Raw genomic sequence first — 4,953 nt, 5'->3', positions numbered from 1 at the left:
ACCCCCTCTCTAAGACATTTTTTATTTAACTGCGGCACAAACGATATTCACATTAACCATGTAGCGCACCTTTTCGTGTGGTCAGTTGAAGTTATTTAAGTTAAGAAGCCTTTTCCACTGATTTATACAAAATCATCGAGTTCTGAAGTTGTTGGATATACCATTCTGTGGAGCTTGAACCATTTTTAAGGCTGACATCGTTCTGGACAGATTTCAAATGAAAATTTTTTTAGCAGTATTGCGCAACAAACGGACGGTGTGATTATCATATCTAGTAAAGTCATATCCAGTGAATGGCAACAATCAGTGATCGATTCCGGCAGTTCTACGTTCAATAGAACTTGAATCTACAAACTTCTTAATTCCGTAAAAGTTATCTTTTTGATATGCTTTATACACGGCAAAAGAGAAATACGATACCTTGTTTATCAATTTCTCTCGCCTTGATGAAACCTGGAATAAGTTCCAACTTTTGTTTTTCACAGAAAGTTGAGCGTTATTTTACAGTCAAATCTAACCATTGGGATTCAACAATCCAGAACAACGATCAGACTCCAACTTTTTTCTCACACTTCGTACTGCGAGCGTATATCGTGCACACTTTCTCTCCAGAGGGCATGCAGAAAAGAGACATCTCACGATAATAAATTTCTCAACATCCAGGCCTGTGGCATAAGCTTAACTTATATTTTAAATTTACGTGATGTTTGACCTCCAGAAAGTTGTTTTTCCTTTGCAGCCGCCAACCTTTGGTCTCACTGTCTATCTGATACCAATCCGCAGGAAATCTTATATAAATATAAATCTACTTGAGAAAACAGCGTTTCACAGATGTGGTTTGGAAGTTGCCGGCTCACTTCGAGTAATGGGCACCTGTCTGTTGGTAAAAGTTCCCTTTAAGTAAATGATTGAAGAGGCATACTTGGCTGGGATACTGGGCAAGAAGAAGGAGACAGGGTGTAGTTGGGGACTGTGTAGTAATTATAAAATTCGGTTCGCGGCAAGCGCTTGAAACAGAGATATGAAAGACACGTGACCAGAATCTTCGACTCTTTGCCACGGTAGACTAGTGAACTTGTGAATCCCGTATTCAATCTGTTCAATCAAAGAAAGTTTTGTGATATTTCGTCGCATTTGCAAACAGGCCCCTCTGGTTGGAAAATCGGAAAGATTAAACATTTTGGCCAGAAAATAAATCTTTTGAAACTCCCGTTGTCTAACTACATTTGAAAAACGTGGTTTGTTTTTACATAAATCCGCTTATGGAATCAAAAAAACTCATTTGTTTGTTCCAATATACCTTGCATCCCAGAGTTCAGTCCAGATTCTAGAATGTTGTCTTTTGAGGCTAGGATACTAATGTTATATGCGTGGGTACTATTAATTTTCTTTCAAAGCGAAATGGTTTTGCTGAAGTTACATGGGAAACAGTCAAATTTTTAGAAAGGTATTGCATGGAAGCGAAAAAGGCTTGATACTGTTAACAAATAGAAGCTAAAAGGGCGAGTGTCACAAGAGAACACACTACGTTGGTCGGTATAGGGCTAAGATGATGTTGGGGACGAAGTGATTCCATCGCTAACAGTGTCGGCTTTTTAGCGAGAACTGAAAACTTGTGTAGTTTATGCAACTTCTTTGGATAGAATTATACTGGACCTCCTGGGAAAAGCTGAAAAATATCGCCTTGTGTCATTTTATCAGGAACACAATAATTTCTGCAGTTTCTGTCAGGAGACATCATATTTGATTAACATATCATGCCTCAGGTAAACTCTTTGAAATTTTCGCACAATGTTTTTATTAGGTAGCTAACCCGCTGAGATTCAATCGAGAAAATGATAGGTAATTCTCTTAAATTTACCGTGAAGTGAATTTGAAGTATCGAAGAGTACAGTAATTAGAATCAAATGGTGTCAATCGATGCCTAATTGGACTTAGCTTATTATCTCGTCCGGGAATGGCAACGAACTTCACCTGAAAGCTATTTGCAAAACCTGTTTCTTGTTTACTATGAATGAAGAGAGTTTGAGTGAAGAGCAGTGTGTAAAATGGTTCCAGATTCATCAATATTTTTGGGGTATTACAAAGCTAAAGGCTCCTATTCAAGTATGGAGATTTAATGTGCCAAATGGCTGTGGTGCTGGAATGAGTGGTTCTCATTATATTAGGTACATGTACACAAGGATGAATTCTGATTGAAACTCAAAGGCTCTTTTAAGTTCAGTTTAGAGAATTTAGGATGCCTGTGACACTTGAGACCATTATGAAAATCTACAAAACACTGACCAAGAATGTCACCAAAAAAGATCCAGTTATGAGGGTGTCAATAATATTTCTCACTCAACATGTTGTGCAGCTTGGGAGCGAAATTCAATTTTTTAAAAATAATTGGAGTTTTGACTCAGTGAAATTTTCTTTTCTTGAAATGCTTATTTTACTATGGTGACATCAAAAGTCAAAACCCAATTTTGGTCCATAATTGCATAGTCTTATAATCCTACACACATGCATGTACATGTAGATATAGCCATTAACCAACCCATTTGGATGCAATTTTTGTGCTTAATTACTTGAGTTGGCAGAAGATATTTAAAAACTGTTCATTCTTTATTGTTTTTGTTAATAATGATTAAATGTATGTGGCCAACCTCACTCATTGGTTAATTGGTATACAGAGTGGTCCACTTACTTTGTGCTAACTATCAGCTTTTTATGAATGGTTCTAATGATTATTACTGTTGATGACTATTTGACCTCTTCTTCTGATGCATTCCAACCAGAGGGTCCCTTTAATATGGGCTATCTTTTGATGGCTCACAATTAAACCCCATCAAGGCCTTCACTGATGGTTTGTAAAATTCTAGTAAGTCAAGTATGGACTTCTACATATGAACTGCCAAAATCATTTTCTTTGTCAACATGAGCTTTAACTACTGACAATAAAACTGTACTCTGTTTGAATTCAACACCCATGGCATCACTGAACAATCGTGGAATACAAAATCAATTAACAACAAGTACCTCTTTAAATGTATGTACTTGTATTGCCTAGGTCTGAACTCCATTTGGTTTGAACAAATAATTTAAATATTGACTGAGGGTCTTTTAAGTACTGCAACAGTAATTTAAGCTGTTAAAACTGTTTATAGTTATTAGTATCTTTAAAATCCATTGAGTTGATTAGAAAGTGACATGGAGGCATTACCTGTACTTTTTGGTGGCTTCAATTGTGGCTAAACAGGTTTTGCCATGTAATGATTTATTTAATAATTTTCTGATCTTTAAATATAGGTTGGTTCAACTCTCCTAATAAATGTCCAAATAGTATTATCACTACCACTGCTGGCAGCACACATGAGAAATTGTACTCAGGCTACACTTCATGGTTGGATCATGGCTGTAATTTATGGTAAAGGTATCTAAAGGTTTGTAATTGACACACTTGTGCTATGTCACACTGTGCATATTTAGAAATATAACATAAATAATTATTGGTCGATCCTTAGCCTTGCAACCGGGAGCAAGGTGAGCCAGGCTTACATATTCTGAGAGTGTCTTTATAGTTTGATATCATCTTCTCAAGTCCCTGAGTGGCTTTTAAGAACATTTGTGTAGAAGGAATTAGAAGAAGGAGTACTGCACTCAATGAGTAGTGTGGTTCATCCTCCCTAAGTTTCTTCTATAAGTATGCTTGGCTTCTGAGGCCAAACTGTTTTAGGTGTTAATGTTCATGTACCTTCTTCATAGGGGCTGTGTTGAATGTTTTGAAATGCATTAAATGTGGCTGGTGATTGCTCTTATACACAGACATTTAATTATTTAATGCCAATACCTTAATTATGACTATCATTGATGTCACTTTCTTTAAGTAGAGGGAGAAGAGTAAAATGCTTTGGATCATACCATGATGACTTGTGTATTTTTTCAGTTCCATTAATTTGTTGACTAAAGCAAGAAAGCTGGCTTGGGAGAAATGTTACCATTCAAGGGTAAACAATATACTGCAAATATTGTGTCAAAAGAGGTGGGCAGTCTGGATCAGTGTAGGAAGCTGAGCAATAAAGCTGCTACATGAAATACCTATATCAGCTCTTGGTCAGCTGGCAGTTCATATGCTTTCTCCCATGTGAGCAAGACAGATCACTGTCTTTTTAAAGAAGAGAGAATACACCTTTTTTTCTGATCATAGTAACAACCAGAGGGAAAATTTGTGAATTATTTATTGCCCGGTAAGAAAATGTTGTTTTTTTCCCCCAACTAGAAAATCAATTGTTGTTAACATCATCAAAATGACAGCAACCTATCTTTTAAAACCATTCAATTTCAAAGTTTTCATTGACTTGTGGACTTAGTGTTGTTGAGAGCTACTTGTAACTTTAGCCAAGGTAAATAAACGAGCTTATTTCATGACTAAATATTAGACTCATGTTCCATTTTGTTGAATTGTGTGTATATATAGCTGAGTGCTTAGGATGCGTCTTACCTCTAAGCCAGCCAAACATCACTACTTATTGTTACATTTTGCAGTTTTTTGCCAGAATTTTCTTTACAATTATGGGAGAAATTCAATTCAAAATGCCAACCACTGTTTTTCTGTCCTGTAACTCTAAAATAAATCTTATCATATGTGATTCAGGGGACATTTTGGATATTATGTAATAATATTACTAAAAGGCAGAATGCTTAAATTTTGTTTTATGAAAATGACTGTATTTCATTCATCTTTTTTTCTGACAATGAATATTCTTTATTCCTGTCTTGAAGTAATTTTACAAAATGGGGTGTAGTTTACAGTTTGTGATTTATTGATAAGCAATCCACATTAGTGCCATTCAACTTTCACGCATACTAGCTAAATGGCTTCTTTGTAATTCAACTTGAAATAAGAAGGTGGCAAATGCAATTAAGTGTTGAAATATGAAACACAGTGGCTTTCTTAAGTCATTGGAAATG

At 35.8% G+C, this 4,953-nt stretch overlaps 1 long non-coding RNA gene across 1 annotated transcript; it reads left to right on the top strand.

Moving 5' to 3' along the window:
• Nucleotides 1–1,388: 1,388 nt before the first annotated feature.
• Nucleotides 1,389–4,079, top strand: LOC149050728 (uncharacterized). Its single transcript, XR_016184376.1, has 3 exons — nt 1,389–1,766; nt 3,292–3,425; nt 3,929–4,079. It is a non-coding gene; the product is annotated as an uncharacterized LOC149050728 (long non-coding RNA).
• Nucleotides 4,080–4,953: the final 874 nt, after the last annotated feature.

The sequence above is a fragment of the Pocillopora damicornis genome, chromosome 2 (genome assembly GCF_964200805.1).
Source record: "Pocillopora damicornis chromosome 2, jaPocDami1.2, whole genome shotgun sequence".
Classification (NCBI taxonomy): Eukaryota; Metazoa; Cnidaria; class Anthozoa; order Scleractinia; family Pocilloporidae; genus Pocillopora; species Pocillopora damicornis.
Note: the sequence above shows the minus strand (reverse complement) of the source record. Positions and strands in the feature narration are given on the sequence as shown.